At 41.4% G+C, this 25,843-nt stretch overlaps 1 protein-coding gene across 9 annotated transcripts in view; it reads left to right on the forward strand.

The window, feature by feature from the left end:
* The window catches only part of thrab (thyroid hormone receptor alpha b), a 300,247-nt gene that overhangs the window by 196,326 nt on the left and 78,078 nt on the right, over positions 1-25,843 (forward strand). For 3 of the 9 annotated variants that reach the window (XM_074619272.1, XM_074619268.1, XM_074619274.1), the window contains one exon: positions 4,601-4,704. The exons of the other annotated variants lie outside the window; for them this stretch is intronic. The gene's annotated coding sequence lies outside the window, so the exon portion shown is untranslated. The remainder of the gene's footprint in view (positions 1-4,600; positions 4,705-25,843) is intronic. 9 annotated transcript variants of the gene reach the window in all.

Here is a 25,843-nt window from a genome sequence, read left to right on the forward strand (position 1 = left end):
TAAAATATTAAAGTAAAGGTACTGGTTTGGCCCCTCTGACTGATATATTATTATATATGTCATCATTTGATTATTAATACTGAAGCATTAATGTTAGAGTAGCATGTTACTTACTACTTTATAAACAAAAAAAAAAGAATGTTCTGATACACAAATCTGTTTTGGTTTTTAGACTTTTTCTCTAATCTTTGATTTTTGGTGAGATATTGAAGATAAATATAGAAATAAAGAAGTTTAGAGAGGAAAAATCACCATTTGGTTGAACTCAGACATCTGAAATGCGACCCTGACTACGCTGCTTTTCGTAAGACGTCAGAAGCAGAAAAGGTTGGACACCACTGGTTATGTCTTTAACAATGTGTTATATTATAAAAGCTTGTTATGTTTTCCATTGTATAAAAGCTTCATCTTAAAAGTAACTGGTAATTAAAGCTGTCAAATAAATGTAGTGGAGTAGAAAGTACAATATAGAGGGGAAGTATAAAGTAGCATAAAACGGAAATAATGAATTTGTCTTGTCAGGATTTAATGGTTATTAATGACAAAAGTTTTCTCAGGAAATTGAAATAAGCATGTGATGGAGCTGGGGGGTGATGGAGCACCGTATGCGGAAAGAATTAGACTTTTATGTAAATGATGTTGTCTTCTATGACTGCACAAAGCATCTTGGGCAAGCAACTTTTTTTTGAATAGTGCCTCCCATAGTCCTCTCCTCTCTGCACACAGCTGGAGCGAATGGGGAAGCGCATAATTGTGGTTTAATCCTGCTCTAAGTCCCCGCGGCATTAGGGAAGCAGCAGAGGCAGATAATGCATAGCAGCTCGGGCACAGTGAGACGGAATAACCCTCCAGAGTTGTTTGGACAGATGTTTGGTGAGAGAACAGCTTTAATGGTAGAGAGCTCATACCGGACCAGAGGGGACTGGTGTCGGTCACAGGTTGGAGTGGGGGGGAACTGGACTCAGGTGATGCTGAAGTAAGGCTTTGTAATAAGCTGTTGTTGCAGCTCCTCTTTGAGTGTTGCTGTGGTGATCACTGCAACATGTGCACATCAGGTTTGGTTGTGTCCCTCTCCCTCTGAAAGGGGGACGAGGTTGTAAAGAAGTCACTATTGTAAATATTTACTTGTGTTATAAGTGGTTATGATGCTGTCGTAAATACATCCAGGAGGTTGTTGACCCCTTTACAGGAAGAAATGTTAGTGACCTAGTTCAGCCGGAGTAAAAGTTGCTTTGAGTAAGTGCCTCTTGTTGCACAATGAAGGTTTTAAGAGATGTCGCGATACCAGAAATTTAGTACTCGATACCAAATAGCAGTGCAATTCATTGATTCTCGATACCCAATCTGATACCACGGTGCAAAAAACTAAACAATAAATCCCATTTACTTCAACATACACTCCTTTTTTACCGTTTGCATACTGTTTTTATTTTTTATTTATTATTAATCCCTGATAATTCGCCTCAACTTTCTCGCCAAGATTACATTTAAACACATCATGATAACGTCATAATTTACCTTCGCCCGGTACTCATTTTTACTGAATAGATCTTGAACGCATCACAATGCGACGTTAGCTTTTAGCTATGCACAATGTAGCGTTATCGTCCTCTGGACGTCGGGACGCCGTTAGTCTAGAGCCCTGATCCCCGGTACTTACGGTATTGTTGAAAAACGAGTACCATCACGTTCAAGGAAGAGCAACAGAGGAGGGATCCCCCATACGTGGAATAGATATCCTGTGTACAGAGTAACCTGTTACATCCCTGGTCTTTGTTGGATTATTGAGTTGAAACCTTAAATGCATTTTGTACCTGGATTTTCAAGGCACACCTATAGTAAATGTCTTCATGTATATAGTAGAACTGAAAAGAAGCTTTCAGGGGCAAATGAATGAAATACAAAAACACACAAAGAGCTGCTTGATCAGTTGTGCTCGAATAGCAGATTCATTGGTGGAAGTGCAGTATAATTTACTGTGGTTTAAGACAAACCAGCATTGAGGGTTAGTCAATATGGTACAAATAGATATCAAACAGAGCCGAGCAGATCCAAAGGATTGGTCTCAGGGCCGATCCGGGAATATTTTAATGGTTCGACTAAAATAAAGCCGATCCTTTCTTTACTCTACTCGCTGCTACACATTTTAAGTCGACGCTGACTGTCGCTATCACTGGTCACGTCACACTCTCCCAGATAAACTTTCATTCATATCATATCAATACGTAAATATGAGTACAGGATCAGGCTCGGTATCACCACTATAAGAATTCTTGATCCCTGCAGCCTGGACCCTAGATACAAATAATGTGTCCAAAATATATTTTCTTGATCGCTTAAGCTATAGAATATTTAGCAACTGCAAGAGAAGATGCAACCCTATACTTTCTGTCAGGCAAGAGAGCGTCTTCAATGTCAGCCAGTAAAGTGGTGATTCATGACGCTTGTAAAAGCTGTGAAACACGCTCCCTCCTTCTCGCCGGCTCCTGCAGTGACCTTTCGAGCCGCTTTCAAGTGAGGCTTTTCTCTCCGAGTGGCCCCCACTGGAGAGTACGCTCTTTGGTTAGACCAAGGCCAGAATATGTGTGATTTCTCCACAGAAGAGCTTTCGTCAGCGGGGAAAGAAAATCGTTGGGAGGCAGGAACGGGATATTTTAGAAGGTGTGCTTAGCTCCAGGAAGTGCGTCTTTCAGAGCGGGGGGATGGAGGGGGTGGTGCAGACATTAGACTCACACTTTCGGGTTCAGGGGTTGATGTGCACATATGTGTGTGTGTGTGTGTGTGCAGTGGGGGTTACTGTGCGCATACATGCAGCTGTGTGGGTAGGAGCCAGGCGAGGTGTTAGGCAGGGGCACAGGCAGGCGAGGAGGTGGGATCAGTCTCCCATCACTGGGCTGGAGGCAAGCATTCTTAACACCTCATAAATCTCACCTGGCGCTACAGGACCGCTGCTGACGTAGCTGCTGCAGTGAACACTCACACACACACATATGCATGCGCACACACCTCATACACACATGTGTGCAAACTGTGTAGCATGCACATTTTTTTTTTTTAGTGGGTGCATGTTGTATGTGTGTGTGTGTGTGTGTATATATAGTCATAGGCAGTAAAGTAAGAGCCTGACAGTCCGTCATGTCAACGGCAGCAGTGAAATTGGAAAAATACAGAGATTTATAATCTATCATATTTCATCCGTCTACTACTCTGACACATAAGAACAAAGAAAAGTTAATCTTGTCTGCATTGTAGATACACTGAATCCAACCCACTGAATTAATCTGCCAAGTAATCCCTCTTCTGATTTGCTTCACATCACAATCCAATGACTTTTACATTACTGCTCACTGAATCAGGTTTTGTTTTTGGTAGCATTACGTAGGTGTCAATCAACCTCAGTCTTTACTGTTACCTGTTTTGGTTGTGTAACTTTCTGTAAATACAGCCCTGAGGCTCTGCACAGCAGTAAAACAACATATTTTCCGCTTGAGTAAAAAAAAAAAAAAAATCGGCCTCTTTGCTAGTGGAAAATTACACTTAATCTCTTTTGTGCTCTCGTATTTTCTTTACCCGTTAAAAAGCCGGATGTACCCATTGCCGGCAAACAAACCCCCACAAATGCACAGAGAAACACTGGTGTAACTGCAGTCAGAAGACAACAATTACTGGTGTGTGACATCAGTGCTCTCGGTTCGTTATCTGTGCTGTTGTTGAGAACGCGTGCACTCTGTGAACTGCTGTATAGGAAGGAATGCAGTATAGCCGGAGCCCATTATGTATTCCATCAACCTGTGTACTTTTCTTTCTTCTGTCGGCAGCCGCGCAGGTGGCTCGACACACGTGTGAACACATGCACGTTATATACTCCTCTGACCTCATGTGTTCTTTGTGTCCTGAAAAGACAGTGAGGTATTCAAGGGTAAAGCAAGACTTGGTCACCCAGTTTGACTTCACTTCCTCAAGTGTAAAACACGTGTTAAACCGGCAGTAGGCAGTGTATTTTTGGCATCATTGGGCAAAAACTCCATAATAATCTTTCAACATATTGTAATTCAAGTGTTCTGAGAGATTATCTAACCCCGTGACCAATCACAGGTCATATCAGAGAGAGAGAGCGTTCCTATTGGCTGTGCTCTGGCTGGGTGGTCGGTGCTTGGTATTTCCTCAACTGATCTCAACACGGCTGCTGAGTCACAAACTTTTTCATTTTACAGCTAAACAGTACACTACAAGATCTTTCTGAAAATATTTGAGGAGAGAAATAGGCATTACAGTAACAGAATATTAATTCATATTTGATCAGCGCTGCCTAGTTTGACCGTTTGGTCGGAGTTTGCGAGTGAGACGGCAAGGCTCCAGCTCGGCTCTGATTGGTTGTTTTCCTCCGGTCTTTGAAATCTTGCAGATGCCATTAGGAGCACCGGAGGACATCAGATTACCTGTCTCATGCACTACTGTCAGGATATAGTGACCGTTTCATCATATTTGCTCCATTTCTACCCACTGCTGCTTTAACATAAAGGAGTTTCAGAAAAGAAAAGAAAACTTGGTCAACTAAAAATGGCCCCACTGTGCACCTGTTCTGTCTTTTTAATCCTAGAAAATTAGTGATGACTGATGCGCCCACTCCGCTCACACACACACATGCTCACAGACATGACTTTAATGACCACAAGGGCCAGTTTCTGTGGAAAACTATGACAGGTAAGCCTCATTCAAGGTAAAATCTGTCCACCTGAGGCATCCTGGGAACAGTCTAGCATTCACCCAGCTCACCTCTGACAGAGAAGCTGTTCATTAAAAAAGACTTTCCTTCTATATGTTGCCAGCGTTTCTGCAGGTGGCTCTAGATGTTTCCTATGTTTTTTACCGTTCATTTTCTTTTGGGGCGAACTAATGTCACAGCAGAGAAAAGGGCACCAGCGCTCGTTTTCTTTCCTCATCACACTTACTCATCACAGAAGAGTTGAGAAGACGGCACACGGTGTCTCTTTTTCACATCACTGTGCAGAACACACACATGCCTGTTAGAGGTGTGTGGCAGGCAAAAGCCACCAAGTCACTACCCTCCCCATAGATATACATAACTATAAACATTAACATAATAAATCACAACTTTATTTACTTAATAGCAACGTAAAAAACATCTGTAACTAGAGTAAAGTCAGTGTTAGCTCCTGAAATCAATACAATTTTAATATTTTTTTAATAAGGTAATAATTAGGGCTGTCAAATTTAACGCGATAATAACACGTTAATGCAAATTTGTTTTAATGCCACTAATTTCTTTAACGCATTAATGCTTTTATTTTGCAAATATTTTGTGTTAATTGATTTCCAGTAATAAATATATACATACATTTGCATAAAGCAGCATATTTGCCCAGTCACATGTTGATAAGAGGATTAAATACTTGACAAATCTCCCTTTAAGGTACATTTTGAACAGATAAAAAATGTGCGATTAGTTTGCGATTAATCACGATTAACTTTGGACAATCGTGCGATTAATTGCGGTTCAATATTTCGATCGATTGACATCCCTCGTAATAACATGTTAGAAACAGTGATCTCAAATGTGCCTTAAAATATTAGGGCTTCATGTAATGTTTTTTCATTATTAATCTGTTGAATATTCAAAGATATTCAATGTACAATGATATAACATTTTAACAACAATTGTTCATCATCTTTGCTTGATAAATTACTTTTTTTAATTGATTATTTTTTGTAAGTTAATTAATGGACTAATTCCCAACTTGGGAGAGGACTAAATAAATAAGAAAGAAAGAAAGAAATAAGAAAAACACATATTTAAGCTTTACAAAATGTATGTATGTATTGTTTTTTGTTTGTAAAATAAATACTAAATATATCAACATTTTGTTGCCTATTAAAAATCCTTCAAATGAAACAATCTGAGAGGATAAAAATCCCACTTTTGTTTAAATTGCTTACAGTTTACAGTATGTCCACATTAAGGCTGCGATTAGAGGTCAAAAAGGTTGGGGGAACTACTGGAATAAATGTTTAAAAAAAACACATTTTTGACTTCTATGATTTAAGTGTGACTTAAAATAAAACAACACATATAAAAAGGGTAAAAATAAAACGTTAAGTCTTGCCAAAAGTAGCAATGTATTACAGAAAGACTCCCACTCCGAGGTCGGTGGGCAGTCACCCTGAGAAGAACCACGTAAACGCAGGCAGCCGGGGGGGGCTTGTCACTCCTCCAGCCTGTAACAACCACACAGACACACACAGGGGATCTTTAGCTTCATCAGGCTGAACGTGTCTCTGTCGGAGCATTATCAGCTGAACTAACTAGCTGTCTGCTGCCACCCTGTCCACAGCTCATTGATCACTGGCTCCCCTGCTGCTCAGGGGCTATTTGCTAGCGGCTCAGAGGGAATGGTTTCCTGGCAAACAGATCGGCTCCAGGCAGGGAAAGAGTGTGTTCTGTGTGGCCGGCCGGCTCGCGCACACTGACTGAAGTGAGCAGTATTTTTTCTTTACTTTCTGACAGCCGTTATTTTAACGAGAGATCGACTACATTAGCACAGAAAGTACACATTCCCGACCCCGCAGATGACCGCCGCACTTCACGGCTGCTGCTGCTGCTGCTGCCGATGTTTCTGAGTGAGCGTGGTGTCGTACACAAGCGAGGCCCTATCTTGCGGTGGTTGAAGACCAGACTCGTTCATTTTTCCTTTGGCATTTTGACTCGTATTTGTAGATGTCAGCTCCCCCCAGCCCCGCCCCTACTTTCAGAGGCCTTTTTTTGGGTCTTTTCGCCGTCTATTCCCAGACCCGGTTAACATTAATGAGCTGTTATGCCAGAGCCGCATCGCTCCTCTCGCTCATGTCAGCATTTATAAATGTTGCCAGGCTCAAGGTCTCACACTTTATGTGATTGCTAGCTGCATTGCTGCAATGTACAGTATACAGTATATGGTCTCTAACAAATAAAATGTAAACCACACTGTTGCACCATGAGCAAAATGTAATCTGGACATAAGTGGAACATGAAGCAGGACTTTTGCACGGAAGGCTACGAGAGACGACTATTAAAAAGATAGACTGATGTTGTTCTATATTTTGTCAGGCTGTCAGTAGATTGAAATAGTTAATCGCAAATTAATTGCACGTTTTATCTGTTCAAAATGTACCTTAAAGTGAGATTTGTCAAGTATTTAATACTCTTATCAACATGGGAGTGAGCAAATTTGCTGCTTTATGCAAATGTATGTATATACAGTATTTATTATTGGAAATCAATTAACAACACAAATCATTGACAAATATTGTCCAGAAACAATCACAGGTCTGTCTCACAATACTTTTTAACTTGTCTACCCTGTCTGTGGCACTCAGCCCTAAGCCCATTGGTACCTACTGATGAGATAAATAAAAAAAAATAGGTCAAAATATATATAATTTAACTAATACATTTCATTTATTTTTTTCCTAAAGCAACTTGGCAGTGTAGTTCGTAGCAAATGTTACGCAACAGGTGTAAATAGTGCTTTTCTTGGGGACTATTTTCAGCGGTGGATTAATCCACATTTAGCGCTCTAGTGAGTATTTGAGTCATTGAGTCAAAATAAGCCACAGTGTGTGTGTTCATGGTGTTGAAGGAACATGTCACCCAGTGACACAGTGAGGCTCACTGATGTGGTATAATAGTTTTAGAGGAAGAAGATCTATCGGATACACAGACAATACTTGTTAGTAGGATCCATTCATTGTGGCTTTTGGTGTTTTCATGGGATTTGTTGATAATCATAACCATATAGGATTTACTGTGGAGCATGCATACCAATCCTCTGCCACTAATTAGACATTAATCTGTCTGCAGTAATTGCAGACAGGTTGCAGTGTGTCTTGCAGTTTTCTGCAGCGATGTGTCATCAGAGTATGCGCTGCGCCGCGTGAGGCTTCACCCTGTGCCCCAGAATCCTCGGCGATAATTTCTTTTTGCGGTAATTATCATTGTTTGTTTTGTTGTTTGCTTTTCCGTACAGAATCCCTTTGAGGTCAGAGGCTCAGGCTGTCATCAGAAATTTCTCTCTCTGAGCTCAATCACACCAGATAATGAACTGGAACAAATAGGCCTCCCTTCCTCTCCTGCTGCGGCAGTGTCGAGTGTAATGACTCGTCCACATCCTTTCTCTGCTTATCTGTTGCTCGCTCTCGCTCCTCCTCACATGCCCCGCCGTCATGAGCGCCGGCTTATTAGGAGCACCAGACTTGGAGAGCGCCCAAAAAAGTGACTGTTTGCAGTGTGTTTGTGTATTTTTACAGCCGGCAGAGTGTTTTTAGCATGTGTATGTATGTGTGTGTGTTTCTTCTACAATTTGCAATCCCCGAGGACTTCAAGTATGACAGAATGTAAATATTCACACACTGTATTTTATCCTAAAATGGCCTCTGCATCAGGAACAAATATTGTGCGTTTAAAAACATACATCTGTGGTAACGGCATAAAGGAATCCTTGTTACGCTGCCAGATCATGTCACAGTTCTTTCTCCTTCCATTAGACCGGGGAGCGAAGATTTTTTTCAGGCGTGTCGACGTGTATTTTTTTCCCCTGCATGTACGATGGCTGCATCCCAAGTCTCTTAAAATTTCATCCACGCTTCCCTCACTTGCGCCGTTTTCCTCCAAGTGAGGGTAACGTGGATGCAATTTAAGAGACTTTGGGATTTCATCTGGTCGTGGCCACCTCTGATGACATCACAGCACGTACAGGGTGGGTCCTTCCTGATCAAACGGCCACGCACGAACACGGCCGCCTGGCCATCGTCCCATCAATCAGCTTGTAAATGTCATTAGAGGGACGTGGCAGCTTCGGGACTGATGAAACATGTTGAGAGGACTTTTATCCCGCACAGTGGGATACAGTGGGAGGTGGAACGTTCCTCCTGGTGTGGGCCGGTTATATAAGTTAGAGCCTGGTTTCTTTAACTAGCAGTTGGGGCCTAATTTGGTTTGCAGGCCTGCGTCTGGTCAGTACACCGACATGACGAGTATATTCTGGTGTGAACTCGGACTCAGCAATTTGATATATTACTTTCTGCAGCAGGAGTCGGAGACTTCGTGGTTATTGTCTGAATTATTGTAGATAACATTTATAAAAATAACACTTTATAATAACCATCATTTATGAATGGTAAATTGATAGTTATTAACCATTTAACAACTAATATAATAATACAAATTTTTTTTTTTTATTAATAACTTAATCATCAGTTGCATCTTTATAATAGACATCCAAATAATGTTTATAGACCTTTATAAAGACATTATTAACCATCAACAAAGTGTTACAAATATCTGGTAATAATTAAAAAATACTTATAATATAATATATTAAATGTTTATAATGTGTGCAACAATAAACTGTTAAAATAACATAAATTACAGCATTACTAATAATTAGTAAACATTAATTATAATTTCATGGTTTATTAACTATCAATTTACCATCTATAAATGATTATACTTAAGTTATGTTTCCATTTCAAAAGGATATAACATAAATATTCTATAGAGAATGAATTCATGGCATTATTTAAAATGGTCAGTCAATACAAACATTGTTCAAACCTGAAGAACTCTATTATAAAAGAAAGAAGAAACCAACTATGTCATGCTAAATATTGGGAAAATGTGTGTAAAATGCATACAAAAAAATCTTAATATTCCCATTCTATTGAATGGTGCAGCCATAAAAAATATATATATATATGTGGAACAAGACCTCCTGTCTGGACTCAAACCCTCGACTGAACTGTGCACCTTTTATTCTTTATTTGTGTGGCTTTTCTGCTGGAGTTAAAGTCTGTAACAGTAAGAGGCAGCATGACATAAATCCTTTTCTACATTAGGAACAGAAAGTATATTTAAAAAATCTGTTTCCACCGGTCTTTATCACACCATGAAATTCCCCTCACACATTTTTTTTTTCTCTCCAGATTTCCAGTCTGATTTTTTTTTTAAGCAAAAATTGAATCCGCTGCTGCCAAAGATTTGAGATTCTTGTTTTTTCAGTAACACACACCATTAAAAAAAAAAAAAAAAAAAGAAGCTGGTCAGAGAGTGATTAGTGCGCCGCGGTGGCCGTAGTATCCAGCAGTGTTGGAGCTTAACGGCAGATTTCACAGACTTAACTCTGCGCACACACACACACACAGACACATTCATACAACGAGTCAAATATAAACCACATACTCTCATACCTAATGATCTGGATTATTAGAGCCCACCCACAGCAAGAGTCTGGTCCACTGTCTATCTGTTTGATCAGCTAATTACCACCATTATGAGCATGCACACACACACACCACCCCAGAGACCGGGTAAGAGGTTTTATGCAGTGAGCCTCTGGGCTTTAAACTCCCCCCCCCTCTCTCCCTCTTTTCTTCTCCTCACCGTCGCTCTTCCTCTATTTCTCTTCTTCTCTTTATTCCTAGCCTCAGAGCAGTCTTGCCAGCTTGTGAGTTATTGAAATAAAACAATAAGTGGAAAGCTAAAAAAAAAAGAAGAAAGATGGACAAGTGGCCTTGAGACTAAGCTGCAGTGTAATAATGTAAAATCTAAAATCTAAGGGTTAGAATGAGAAGGAATTATGCATTTACAAACGCTTAATTTAAATGCTGTTACTTAATCATGCTTTATTTAGCTAATTCCGACAGTATTAAGGCTTGGACCTTGATCCTGTTGCGCTGCTGTTGCCTTCTGGATTTAAACAACAGAGCTTTGATTCAGCAGTTTAACAGCTATGTGATATAATGTTGTCAGTGGTCTGTCGGTTGATTGGTCTGCACTCTGGTCCAGCATGAAATATCTCAACAACTATTGGATGGATTGCCATGAAACGTTGTCCAAACATTGATGTTGCCTAGACGATGAACCCTTCAGACTTTGATAATCCCATGGTTATACCTCTAGCGTTACCTCCAAGTCAAAATGTTCACTTGTTCTCTGAAATATCCAGGCGGCTACCTCCAGGGTCTGAGAAGTGAAGCCAATGCTGAAGTGCCTTCAACTTGCATTCTTTCTAATAGCCAGCAGGGGGCGACTCCTCTGGTTGCTAAAAGAAGTCTGATTGTATAGAAGTCTATGAGAAAATGAGCCTACTTCTCACTTGATTTATTACCTCAGTAAATATTGTAAACATGAGTTTATGGTCTCAATCGCTAGTTTCAAGTCTTCTTCAATACAGCATGATGTTCATTTAGTAAATTATGGTCCCATTTAGAGTCAGATAGACCATAAAGCAGGCGATGCTTCCGTGTTCTGTGTTTTCATCTTAGAACTTTAACCTTTTCACAGTGTGTTTTCAGTTCATGAATGTTAATTATAACCTTTTTGGTCGCCTAAAAATGTCTTATTCAGCATTTGGTTTTACTTAGCTCCACCCTCTTGTGTTACTTCTGGTTCCAAGAAAACAAGATGGCAACAGCCCATAAACAATACGACGACGGCCAAAAACCAAGATGGCAACGGCCAAAAACCAATATAGCGATGGCCAAAAACCAAGATGGCAAACTTAAGGCTTCAAAACCGTGATCCACTAACCAATGGGTGAAGTCTCAGTGACTACGTCAATTTCTTATACCGTCTATGGAAATATCTCATATCAAAGTTTTGTCCACGATGAACCCTTAAGACTTTGATAATCCTTTGATTTTGATCTCAAATATCTCAACATCTACCAGATGGATTGGCACAGACATTTGTGTACAGACCTTCATGGTTCCCAGACAGTGTTTCCTGATGACTTTAGTGAACTTCTCCTGTAGATTATTGGCTAATATTTGCACGCTGACAGGCTTTAGATTTGCAATGACCTGACATCCACTTTCCAAAATGATTCTTCACCCTCTGTCATTTCTTTTTTAACCACCATCTGTCTTTCCCACCTTCTACTGTCCTCTGTTTACCTTTTTATGTGTTCCCGTCACATCTGCCCTCCCCGTTTTCCCGGCCTCCTCTCTCCTTCATTTCTCCTCTGCACCACTGCAGAAACAACGAGGCACGTTTCCTCTCCGTTAATTACCATAATCAATGATGGCCCTGCCACTGTGTTACCCACACTGCTGCTCTCTGCTGCGCTACCACCTACATAGGCTCTCCCTGACTCAGGGGAAGCGCATTACCACCTCTGGAGTTGTTCCTGCTCGGAAAGATTAGGGTCATTTCCTGGCAGCGGGGCCTGGAGTTCCGCTCTGTGCATTATAGCCTTAAACTTTAACCTATATCAAGTGACTCTAAAACGCAAAGAAAACAAACAAGCTGAGCCATTAGCAGCTTCTCTGGCTTTGTGTTCCTTACCGTAGGGAGTCAGGGTACTACAGCAAACGCTCTCAGTGCCAAGACATACCTTTTTATAATCTTTTTATAAGCGTTTTTCTTTAGCAGGACCATTTATTTTATATACGGTTCATTCATTTTTCTTGGATTTAACTCCCACGGTTTATGTTTGGTGCTTAGACGTCAAGAAGGGCAGAGCTGGAATTCCCCCTATGTGAGCCATGTGCCGCTGCAGCCGTGTGTTTACTGGTCATATAAAACTGCAGTTTTAAATTTCCTTAATTTAATTTCAGCCCGTATAAAAGACAGCTAAGCAGAACGAGCTGGATCGCGTCCCCAAACCTCACTGTTCCTAAATTTAGCAGATCATTTATTTTACTATCGTTCCCTCTTTTTGTGTCAACAGGCGTTCGACTGTCATACATCAGCGGTGTGTGGATGGAAAGCTCTTATAGGTGGTCTGCGATGAAGTTCTCCCACTACGGGGCTAAGTGTGTGGTTTAAAGGGCGGGCTCTGTGGAAAAGCCACAAGAAGTATGAAAACACTGCAAGTTCGGGATTATAAAAACGTCTTTGACCCACAGGAGTGATCTCAGGATTTTAATTTCCTGCCCTGTGCCTGAACGCCATCACTCCCCTTTTTGAATCAGTCCCATCTCTGTCGCTTTTTTCCGCGTTTAGCGCCTCCGGCCCGCGGAGTATATAACTGCGAGCGTATCAATGAAATAGCAGTGGAATAAAAAACAGTGTGTAAGTGTGAGCGATGTGTTTTGACACAGCTGGTCACTCTTGGCAGCTGTCCTCCGCAGCACAGCCCAGGTCTGACGTTTGCTAATGTGCTCACTGTGTGTGTTAAAGATGTGTGTATTTTATCTTAATGTCTATTGGGGGGGGTGTGTTTGTATGTGTGTGTGTGTGTGTGGGTGGGTGCACACAGACACATAACAGAGATGCAAACCTCTAATTGCCCGGGCAGAAAGGCCAGCAACTAGTGCCAGGAACCTCAGTAAGCATTACAGGGTGGGTGTGTCGGGGGTATGTACCACTTCCAGCCAATCGGCTCGCGGCTCCACAAGGCAGGAAGTTGTGGTTTGGAACACGTGTTGCTCCGGCACCAAGAGAAATGAAAGGACAGCGAACCGGGAAGAGAAGGAGACGTTTAGTGAGAGAGTGCAACCTCTGCAGTTGATCCAATGCTACTCTTTTATTACCAGATACAATACGAGACGCTTTGACACAACTTTGTAGTAATAGAAGATGAGATAATGTTAGAGGGCTGGAGCTGTAGATATGCACATGGACGCACACACAGATAGATTGAAAGAAAAAAAGGAAAGAGAAACTTATCTGCGTGGGCGTGTGATGAGGAATTTAGTCTCACCTTTCACAGCAGAGCATTGTCACACCGTGAACAAATGTCTCTGTGGTAATGTTCTCCCCACACTCGTCCATTGTCAGCTAATGGACCGGCGCAGGATAAAGGCATATTCCCTGCAGACGCGCACAAAAGGACGGGAGAAGATTGAATGACAGAAGCCATTATCATCCTGCCCAAATAGCGTCACACTATCACTGCAGGCGATGCACAATGATGCATTTGCATGGCGAAATAACGGCGCAACAATGGGATTTCAAAACAACAGCGCGAGCGAAGGTAGGGTGGACGTCGTCAGGAGGGTACGTGATTTACAGCTCTTGAGAATTCATTTTTGGAGAAGTTTCAGCAGAAATGAGTGAAACCGCCTCGGGGGAGAAACAGACACCACCTCTGACATAACACCAGCTTTTGGCAGAAAAATGTGGCTTTGCAAATTAAACCCAGGTTCATGAATAAAGATCCGACATTATACACAACCTGTTGCCATACCTTCATTATATAGGATCTTTTTTTCCCCCTTCATCTTGTTTTACCACCGTATGCTCAGCCACTCTGATCAGATCAAAACCATGACTCAGTATCAAACAGGTGTCTGGTTCGCTGCCAGCTACTTTGACTTTAAGCAAAGCGGTGACCTCTAAACTGTTGGAGCATCGTAGACTGATGTTTTATCAAACATCACATAATACAATAAAATTGCTCCCATGAGGCAAGTGAGAACATTTTATATTCTTTGCTGAATGTTTAATAGCTGTATGGCATTATGGTTGTGCATTTTGCCTATAAAGTAGGGCTGTAAAATGAATTAAAATATTTAATCACATGATTATCCATAGTTAATCGCGAATCATTGCCCATTTTTTATCTGTTCAAAATGTACCTTAAAGGGAGATTTGTCAAGTATGTAATACTCTTATCAACATGGGAGTGGGCAAATATGCTGCTTTATGTAAATGTATGTATATATTTATTATTGGAAATCAATTAACAACACAAAACAATGACAAATATTGTCCAGAAACCCTCACAGGTACTGCATTATATGCTCAAATCATAACATGGTAAACTGCAGCCCAACAGGCAACAACAGCTGTCAGTGTGTCAGTGTGCTGACTTGACTATGACTTGCCCCAAAACTGCATGTGATCATCATAAAGTGGGCATGTCTGTAAAGGGGAGACTCGTGGGTACCCATAGAACCCATTTACATTCACATATCTGGAGGTCAGAGGTCAAGGGACCCCTTTGAAAATGGCCATGACCGTTTTTCCTCACCAAAATTTAGCGCAAGTTTGGAGCGTCATTTAACCTCCCTCAGAACAAGCTAGTATGAGATTTCTAGTTTTATATCATGCCAGTATCTTCACTCTAGCTTTAAACTGAGCCGCTTTGAGCGTTTTGCACGCTCAAATCCATTGTTGTCTATGTAGACGTGCAGCAGGCGCACTCAAAAGCGAGAGCGATGCCGTCACGGCGTGCAAACCTTCTCAAGAGCCTAGTTTTCAGGGTACGACAGCTGCGCCCCGAGATGAACACATTTCAACTCTTGGAACGCTGCAGCTCTCATGTCATGTGACTAGCAAAAACCAACCACAGCTGGCAGATCTCTTTTCTTTCTTCTGTTAATATCAGTCTACGGTAAATATGGAGGTCAAGTTAATCATTTTAGTGCAGGGCTACCCAGAGCTTTATGATCCATCCCACGGACTAGTTTGCATTTATCTTTGTTTTGAGAGTTTAGTTTAGTCAGTGAGGCGTCCTGCTAAATTACCGCAACTTCATCATCATCATCATCATCGCCATCGCAGCACGCAGGTTTTGGTTGCTTAGTAACGGCAGGCGCGACAGGAGTGCAACCTCTCCCAAGCACAGAAAGAAAAAAAAGGGGCACAGCTGGCACTTTCCACGGGATTTAAGAAGCGGCATATGTACAAAAATCATGCCGCCAATTCCCCTCCCTGCCAGGCCTGTCAGGGTTGTATTGAATTAATTTGCTCCGTATTAATCAGGTACACCTTGTTCTTAGTAATGAGGGATCTGAGTTGCTGCAGAGTCATGTACTGAGAAGTGTTGGAGGGAGAGAGATAGATATAATGAATGAAAGAGACCAGGCACCTTCCCCACCAGAGAGGGAACAAGTCATTTTATTAAATCAGATCTTCCGTTGATGCTCTGTGTGCCGGCACAATAGCTGCTTTTCCCTCGAGAGGCTTACTGGTTGGCATTTCCTGCTCTGGGATGGCCCTGTCCAGATTAGAGGAAATTGATTTAATGGCTTTGCTTTAATGGCTCAAAAGGCTTCATCCGTTGTGGATACTTCCTTCTGTCTTTTTTTTTGTTGAATCCAACTTTTTTTTTTCTTCTATCTCATCCTGTTTGTGTTTCTTTCTTTTGTTTTCTTGTCGTAAAGGATTTGTGCTTTTATGCTTGCGTGTGCAGGTATGTGTGGATGCTTCGTCATGCCGCTGCTGTAGGAGACAGTATAGCAGGCAGGTTTAATAGAGAGACAGACCTGCGATCAATAGCAGCGGTAAACCAACACATACAGCCTCGGGCCCAGCAGGCCATTCAATTAGCCGGAGCTGGTTCACACAGACAGGACCGAGGTGTCTCTGCTCGCCTTCGGTGCCTAACTGCTTTAATACAGATGTCCAAACTTCCAGGTGTTTGAGTCTAAAGGCCTTTACACACCGGGGGTGTTTTTTCTGTACTTTGGTTGCTTATTGTAATGAATATTTAATGTTATATATACAACATTAAACCGAGGTTATCACCTTAAATCCCATCCATGTATGTATATTTTATATTGCTGCAGTGCCGGGATATAAATCTTTTGCTATTTGACATTTTGCCAGAAGACCTATTGAAATGCTATATAGAGAAAGTGGTTGGTTTGCATATATACATACTGTACCATTATATTATTACTATTGAAACCCTGTTTGCCAGGGAACACGAACAAACTGCTATTTCTAAAGTATTCTCAAAATATACAGCTTTCTGATAAGCAAGAGAAACAGTAATGTGACAAAAGAGACAAAAGAGCAGAGTTCAACTTTTTATGTGGACACACCCAAAATGTGTTGAGGTTATGGCACTCGGGCTGTACATAATGGAGCTATAAAGAGGGTGTGTCTCTACTGTACAGCATGTGAGGAATGTGTGTGTGTGTGTGTGTGTGAGAGTTTTAAGCTCCTTCAGCACCGTTAAAGCTCTACATAGAGACATGACAGGTGGAAGTCAAATTGTCGGCTCCCAGCAAGGTCAGGGGCCTTGCAAGGACAAAGCACACCTCAGAATATAACATAAAGAGAGACCGTAACGGCCGGGACACACTGGGCGCTTGAGCAGCGTGTGACGGCTGCCTTGCTGAACCGCTGCGTCTCTGTGGTGTCCAAACTGACAGCGTTTCTGCTGCAGCGCTGCTGCCGCCAGCCCTTTCTACATAGTTTGCCTTTCATAATGGCCATTTAATTTCATTATAAATGTAATTTAAATTTTCTTTTGACCGAAAAATGGTTTAGAAGCGCGTGCTCATTTGCAGCTGACACGCAGCCGAGCCGCGCTGTGTGGCGGCTCTAACCTGTTAACATGGGCGTTAAGATAAAAAGCAAGCGGTGCTCACACGTCCTATGAAGCCCCTGGGAATTGTTAACAACGATTAGTCAACTAATCGATTAGTCGATCAATAGAAAAACAACTGCCAACTATTTTGATAATTGATCAATCGTAAAAGTAAAAGTAAATTCTGTTTTCAGCCTCTCAGATATGGAGATTTCTTGCTTTTCTCTGTTTTATATCATATTAAATTGAATTTCTTTGGAGACATCACCTTGGGATGGACATTTTTCACTATTTTCTGACTTTTTATAGACCAAACCGATTATTATTATTATTATTATTATTATTTACATTGTCGATTAATCCGTTGATTATTTTCTTGATTAATTGTTTGGGCTATAAAATGTCAGAAAATTGTGAAAGTTGACAAACAGTGTTTCCCAAAAGCCCAAGGTGACGTCCTCAAATGTCTCGTTTTGATTATCAAAATAGTTGCCGATTAATTTAACAGTTGACAACTAATTAATTAATCGTTTCACCTCTAGACCAAACCATTAATCTAGAAAGCAATCTGCAGGTTAATTGATAATGTTAATAGAGCTGCAGTTTACTATCATACTGAAGAAGACAAGAAAAGAAGCAAATATTCACATTTTAGAAGCTTCACAATATGTTATATTTTGCATATTTGCTTGAAAAGGCTCTAAAAATGATCACAAAGCTGATATTTATTATAGAACAACGTACAGAGCTGTCTAGTTTTATGGTCAGTTAGTTTACATCTTGTACATATGCTCGTAATAATTCACAACATGATCTTATAAATCATGTAAATTATGTAAATCATGTGCACACAGAAGCAAATTAAACAAATTAACTACAAGAAGAACGAACATGTGATTTGATGTTCCCTGTTTTTCTAGTTAATTCCTGAACATCCTGTTGGAGGTTACATAAACACCTCACTCATCACTTGATTTCGTTGTGACTTTTCTATAATGTAAAGAAACACAACATTAGATACGGCCTCATAATAATTAACCTCAGCGGCTATTAGGTGACGGACTAGGATGTTCACAAGCAGCGGACAGCTGTGGATGGCAACCATTCAAGTGCAATTAATTAAACATAGACACAACAACGACATGCGCCCGTTCCCCGAAACAGCCTGCGTGACAGTTAATAAAGATAACCCTGTGGGTTCTGACTAATGAGCAAGGTAATTATATAGCAACATACAATGTGATTAGCTGCAGCACACAGAGGGTCAGTAAGGGGACACGCTGCTCCAATCCTCTTTTCCCCGGTCCTCTGAGGTCCCATGTTGTTCTAATGTTTCCCATGTGACGTCTGCCATGCATGTCTGGCTCCGTTAGTTAACGGCGAGGAGAAAAGCCCGGCGTAGCCAGTATGTCTCCCGTGTTCACCTCGCGTGACAGATGTGGAGGATGCAGTGTGCTATCTAGGTTATCTATTTAGACTGCTTGTTTAGTCGCAGAGAAGCCTTCAGGGCCGCGATTATGAGTCATCGCGCCTGGGTTTGAATCTTCTCCTTTTTTATCTGGGCTTCATGCTGCCCAAATAAAATCATTATAACTGTTATAAATAATTGATGTGTTGCTCTGCAGGATTGTACACAACCTTGTAACTTGTTTTTGTACTTTTGTTTTCATATTTTGATGTTGGTCTGCTCTTGTTGCTAGAGGGTTTTTAATACATTATGGTAACCGTGGAGAATGTGCGCCTTAGTATATCCTCTCGTGTCCTAAATAGTCTTTGTTAAAGAGATTAGCGTGCATACAGGATTTTTGGCAAAGCCTGTCTTCATAAATATTTTGCTGTTTAGCTGTGGTGCAGTTTGTCAACTGTATGAAGTCACAGGTTACTGATTTTGTTGTGCTTTAAATCCCTAGATTAATACCGGTAATGGGTCGTGGTTCATTGCTTAGCCGACAGAGGCACCGTGAGGGTACCGCCGCCGTTCTATCAGCTTCACAAATAATGCATCGACGTTCAAACACTCGGTAAATAACATCCCCATAGGGGTGCTGCATTCAAAGAGCCGGCTGAAACTTCAGTGAGATCAAAGAGCGCACGTTTGATTTACTGCCCAATTACACCACAAAGATAAAAAAAACTCCCCAATAAAGACTTTTCCTCTTGTGCGAAAAACATTTATACTGCAAACAACAAAACTATTTTTGATTGTGTTGATTTATAATTGGTGGTTTTTCATGACTTCCGCTCGGCTTCTGCGCCGGCTGCTAATGCAGGTGCTGGATTTTAATCTGAAAGGGAAATAAGATAAATATGTCATGTTGCTCCTGGCAGTTTATTAATAATTATATTTCAACACACTCCCTCCCTTATCATTTATTCACTTATTAGCGCTGCATATCCACGGAGACTTTAATATTTTACTCTTTCGCAAGAAGTCTCGGGATGCTAGATAGGAGAGTTGTGCAAACATAAAAGAGAATGTTTAAAAAAGAAATTCAGTTAGACAAAGGAGTGCTGCCTAATTTACTTGCTCAAACAATCCTCACTTATACATATTGGCTTTAGGCGATGTAAAGGCCAACTCCACCTATAACTTTTCAGGAGTTTCTCCCTAATCTGGAGCTCACTTCTCACTGATGTGTTTTTAAGCCCCTGCCACTCGTCTGGGTCGCCCCCTTTATAGTGTTCTTATTGGTTTGAACACTATCTGGGTTCAGCACTCAGTCTGGTTCTCTATTGATCGACTGGATTGTGACCTTTCAACCGGATAGTGTGACGTTCTTGGACAGAAAGGATGAAGCCAGTGAAATAGTCCGTGGGACAGATCGTAAAGCTCTGGGTTGTCCTGCACTGAAATGATTAACTTCTCCTCCATATATTTACCGTAGACTGATGTTTACGGAAGAAAGAAAAGATATCTGCCAGCTGTGATTGGTTGTTCCTCGTCACATGATGATGATGATGCAGTGCGCGCTGCAGCGTTCCAAAAGTTGAACTGTTTTGATCTAGTGTCCCTAGTCGTTTGAGAACGATTGCGCACCGCGACGGCGTCGCTCTCGTGTTTGGATATGAAGGTGTAAAAGATGCAGCATGTGTACGGCCCCTGAGACAACAGTCCTCGCAAGCGTTTCATCAAATATTACCCCACTCTGGATTCGTGAGGCGCATTCCTAACTGGGAAACCAGAGCGGACAGATTGATTTCAGCGGCATTTAAAATACAATTTGGTTATTGAAAAATGTGATTAACGATTTCAAATGGCTCTCATACACAATGTTTAACCTTATAGATTACATTATGTCTGACTGTTTTTCTGAGTGTTTTCTTACTTTTAGATTAGTCGACAAGTTGAAGTCGGGGAGATTAGTTGCTAGGAAACAACCCCCAGACGCACTCAACCAAAACCCACAGGAATAAAAGTCTCCACTGACAGAAAAAAACCTGTTACCTTACAAACCTGATTCCCATGTCATTGTCATTTTTAGGACATCATTGTGAGCCAGAACAGATGGACATTTTAAGCTAGACGTACTGAAGTTATTTTAAAGATGTCAAATGACATGACAAGCTTTGAACATATCAATCAAATTGACAGGGGAATGTAAATGTAGACAGAAGTATAACTATAAACGACAACATTATTCTAAAAATTGTGTGTCGGTTCAGGTCTCACTAGGACACCGACTGATTGATATCCCCGTTGTCATGAATAAACCAGGGAGGAGGTTATTTCTAGTAGACGGGAAGGAAATGGCAGTATTGTTAAACGCAGCTTGCTGACGTTAAAACGTACCCGTTCAGTCTGTGAGAGTTGGCACAGACAGCGTAACTCAAATCTAACGAAGTAAGCTTTGTCTCGTGTGTTCCTTGTAGACTAAATGTTGACTAAAATAACTGAAGTACTCTTTCTACACACTGCTCCATGATTCAGTTCTCAGTCGTGAGAATGTATTTGATGTTCTGCATTCACTAGAAGTCAAAACCACTTCAGCTCGAGCAAAAAGAAAAAGCTCTATCAGATCTCCCGGCATCAGTAGGAATCGCACCTCATGCTTTCCCCAAATGTCTCTAGACTGCTAAAAAGATAAAACAAGCGCTCCGTGTGGCTTCCCCCTGTCGCTGTGGTGAACTAGATTTTGTCTGAGGTGTTGCTGTTGTCAAAAGATTGAATCTCAGTGCTGATGTTAGCCCCTGTGAAGAAACATACCTGGTGTTGTTGCTCATCCGTCAGCTGTTACTGTCACATTTTTTACTCAACACCATTGCTCACTGACATCAAAAGGTGAGCGTAATGCCTCTCAGCTGTGTCTCACACACAGCCTCCCACCACCGCTACACCTCTGTGCAGAGCTAAGCATTTAACCGGCGTAGGACCCCTCTAGCTGTGATGTTTTATTCAGCAGAAAGTGCCTGGTTTGAATTCCCAATCCTCTTAATCGGGGACATTTCCACAGTAGGTAGCAGCACCCAGGCAAAGGTATCTCTGCAACATGCAGCTGGTGCAGCATGTCCGCTGTGTTTGGGTGTACAGTTGGCACCCAAATAGAAGTTTTATCATGATATCTGCGATAGCGGCGGCCACTCGCTACACATCACTGGCACGTTGCTAAGCCAATTACAACAGCTGGCGTTGCTCCAGAGCTTTGAACCTGTGTTGTTTTAGTGTCCAGATGCAAGATAAACTTTGCAGCGTGACGCAGGCGCCAAACCTGAATGAAAGAGTAAGACCCTTTGAGATGAGCTGAGTCATTCAGAGTAACTCGTTTTGCGCTGAACGGAGCCTGTTGAGGTGCCTCGAGCATCTGATGCCTCCTCCTGGACATCCCCCACTGTTTCCCAGGCACGCCCAACTGGGACAGACCCAGAACATGTTGGAGGGATTATATATCCCATCTGGCCTGGGAACGCCTCGGGATCCCCCAGGAAGAGATGGAGAAGGAGATGTAGGATGAATGGATTGTAATGATGATAATAGGGGTGATATTTTCTTGTAGGAGTATGGGTGATATATCATTTTTCCTATAGAAAACAATACGGCAAATGTATGCAAAAAACAAAGTACCACGCTCTGCTTCGTCACAAAAACATGAACATTCACACTTCATTGATTTTTGAATGCCAGAATCTACTGTATATATTTGCTTCATTTTAATCTATGCAGAAGTAGAAAGAAGTTACCGCTTTTATTGTTGTAGTCTGAGTAACATGACGTCATATCCGTTCGGTATCCGTCAACCAAAACAAACCGCAACCGGTCGCAGAGCTGAAACAAGAAAGTAGGAAACGCCGGAGGGTCGGCATGGATACAACATGCTCCCTCACATGTTAAATCCAAAGTAGTAACACTACACATCCAGTAGAGTATGGAAACACTTTAGGTTTCACACATTGCAGGAAAAGCAGAGCTAGACATCGTGGGCTAAAGCTGCATGCTAACTCTGTCACGGACAGGAAATGTTATCATATCGCGGTAACGTGCGGTCAAGTCGGCCGTCGCTCTCATCTCCGTGGTCAAATGGGCCGACGCCACAACTGTAGAGCACCCATATACTGACACTTATGTTAAATGCATTCAAACGTCCCCGATGGAGCTGACCATGGATGTATAAAGAGAACGGAGCTGACGGGAGAGCTAGAGACCACCTTGGAGAAGTTAGAGGAAGTAGACACGTAAAATGTAATAAATAATGCCTGACTGATATATTTGACTTCAGGACATCTCTCACTACATACATGCTGAAACAGTTTTACTGTATTAATTTAGATATCATACAAAGTAAAAGTCACTAGAAGTGTATGATTCAACTTTTTCCCCATGGTCTAGTGTTAAAAAAGTTGACAAAAATCGCAATACATCACATCCTGATAGTATCGAATCGGGAGACGTGCTTTGTCCCAGCCCTGTATAGGTTAGTCACTTCTACATGGTGCCACTTTGTAACCTGATGTAGGCCTGACAGGATCAGATCATATGGATGAAATAGAGGGTGTGTTATAGATCGGCAACATATATGTGTACATATATGTGTATATCTAGTTTCTATTTCTTTGCAGAGACATAGTAACATGAAACAAAACAGAAATTTAAGATGCAATGTAAAAGAAAAGTGCTTGTTCTCCACCCTGGATTGTCTGGTTTAAATCCGTGACGTGTAATCGCGGCCGACTCCTGACAAAAAGAAAAGGGTCGTTGTGTAATCAAGAAAAGATGTGAAAGGTAGAAGAAGGCCACCAGTAGGGAAAAGCACGCCAGTCAATTATATTATTAATGGCCCTGCACCGACCTGTAGATCTCCCCGATATGAGCTCTGCTGGCATGTTAACATTAATCGATGGCCCATTAGTCTAATGATAGGTCACATGAGCTCCAGGCAGCTGGCAGAGGCCTGCTGTTTGTGATAAGGCTGCTGAAGCGGCCTGTTTGTCTTTGGGTGCAACTGTTAGAGGAGGGCTGTGGCCGCAGCATAATGGCCTCCTTTAGCGTTTACATCTGATCAGACGCAGCGACAACACGGTCCCCAACAACAGACACACGACCACTTGTGGTTCATTTTTATATTTATTTTGTCATCTCTGAGATTGCATCCTTTTATGGATGCTTTGACGGCATTTCTAATGGTTGCAGATTCAAATAAAAATAATGTTTTTTAAAACATACAGGCAATTCTAAGTGCTTTACACAAGGCAAAGGATTTCAAATGAAATTACATAACACCATTAAATGATTGCAGTAAATCTAATAAAAGTGCAGTAGAGGAAATAAGTCAATCAAAGGCACAAGAAAATAGTTTTTAATTTAGATTAGAAAGAGGCTGAAGGGCTATTCCACAATAGAATAAAACAGCAAATCCAGTTTTGCCTTCATATTTATAAATATGTAATTACTCGGAAATATTAATTGGTCATTTCACAAATTTAATTAAATGTGAAAATCAGGGTTACTAAGGGTTACGGCCGTGATTTCCTGTCATCTCTCAACTCTCAGCCACCTAATAAAAGAAGAAAATAATATTAATTAAACACACAATATGTGATTTTCTGCCGCTAGGAGTCTCTCAATCAAAACAATAACAAAGATTGGTGATGTCATGAAGTAGCGTGGGATCATGGGAGTTGTCGTCTTCATTGCGGTCAGCTTCTCGCGGGGAGGATTCCTCCAGTGTTCATCGTTCAGGAGCTTTTTACCAGGAGCCAAATTATACCGAGGTCTCCTCCTGTCCAAAACAAATGAACCAAGTGAATAAAACCGGTAAAAACACAGAATTAAGCAGTTTCACATTCAAAATCTGTGTTTCTCTGACACTGTTTGGCGGACACCGGACATTTGCTCAGCTTGTTTGTCTTATAACTTAAGATCCAGACGTCAAGCCTTCATCCGGTTGAAATAAGTAGTTAAAAACGACCAAGATCTAAAAAATGTATCCTAAAAATGTGGCTTGAAATTGGATGATAAGTCAGTTTATGACAGCTTCTGGCACACAATCATAACGCTGACGCACGCATAAAGGGAATATGATGATGTCATTGACAGGCAGCCAAATGAAATGGACCTACCATTGATTAAACCTTGATGAACCTTTCCTTAATTAAAATGACAGATTCCTTTAGGTTTGAACATTGTTTGAAACATTTGGGAAAATGTCGGTACACAACTCGCCAAAATACATACCAAAGGTCTAGTCGTTTTTTGACATTTTCATATGGAAACGTTACATATTAGATCTTTAAGTAAATCTTTTCGATCTTCTGTTTTTGTCAGTTTTGTAGAAACAGGGCGACGGACATTAAAGGACCAGTATGTAACATTTAGGGGGATCTATTGGCATAAATGGAATATAATATTAAAAAGTATGTTTTCTTTAGTGTGTAATCACCTGAAACTAAGAATCGTTGTGTTTTCGTTAGCTTAGAATGAGCCGGAGCCGGCCGCCATGTTTCTACAGTAGCCCAGAACGGACAAACCAAACACTGGGTCTAGAGAGGGACATTCACATTTTCATGTTGGTCATCGTAGTTCTCCGACACGCTTGACACACTTGAGAAGTTTCAGTTGGTTGCAATCTGCAACCTCACCACTAGATGACGCCACATCCTTCACACTGCACCTTTAATCAAAGACAGAAAGCCGCAATCAAACCAGAGACGTTGCCTACATGTTATCTGCATCAGTCGGGTAACTTAGTCCATCAGGCTCCACCATCCAGGCGGCGACGTTCAAGCGATTTAATAGAGATACTGTATTCCTCTCCCTCCTCCTCACACACACTGTACTTATCAAAACACACACACCAGGTGTCTGTGCCACGGACTGGATGACCCAGAAAGTCTTGCTGTTCCAGTTCTCTCAAACAGTTCTTCCCGCACACTAATGCATTGTGAAGACACATACTTGTGTACATACATTCAGGTCTGCGTGCATGACAGCACGAGATGTTAATCGTCCCGTCTTGACATGGCACAGAATGTTCTCATAGACTTCACCTTATATGTCCTCCTCCTCCTCCTCCCCTCACAATCTCTCATCTTCTTCTCCTTCCTCTGCTTCACCTTTCTCTTTTATCTCTCTCGTCACTTGATTACATGAT

Source organism: Sebastes fasciatus, chromosome 20 (assembly GCF_043250625.1).
Source record: "Sebastes fasciatus isolate fSebFas1 chromosome 20, fSebFas1.pri, whole genome shotgun sequence".
NCBI lineage: Eukaryota > Metazoa > Chordata > Actinopteri > Perciformes > Sebastidae > Sebastes > Sebastes fasciatus.